Below are 339 nucleotides of genomic sequence, written 5' to 3'. Positions count from 1 at the left end.
TGAGTGGTTACCTGCATTATATTTTTCATAAATTGATTACATTAATTTTTGTTTTGTTTGTTCTGTTTTTGCTGTGAAGCTTAACCATGTGCAGGTAAGTAGGAAATATTTTGTCTTTTATTGTTGTTTTGTTGTCGCATACTGTATTTCCCTACTTTATTTCAGGGAAACAGTAATCTTTTATAATATTTGTTTTTTTTAGAAAAGAGTACTCTTTGATTATAATATTCTTTAAGAAATGCATATGCCTGTATTTATATCTAAATACGTGCGTAGTATTGTATTCTCTGACGTTTATAGTAAGGGTTCTTTGGACAAACTAGTCCTCTGTAGCTGTGT

This window comes from Copadichromis virginalis, linkage group LG19 (genome assembly GCF_057382275.1).
Source record: "Copadichromis virginalis isolate Kocher_CV1m ecotype Utaka linkage group LG19, C_Virginalis_male_GT1.1, whole genome shotgun sequence".
In the NCBI taxonomy this organism is placed as follows: domain Eukaryota; kingdom Metazoa; phylum Chordata; class Actinopteri; order Cichliformes; family Cichlidae; genus Copadichromis; species Copadichromis virginalis.
Note: the sequence above shows the minus strand (reverse complement) of the source record.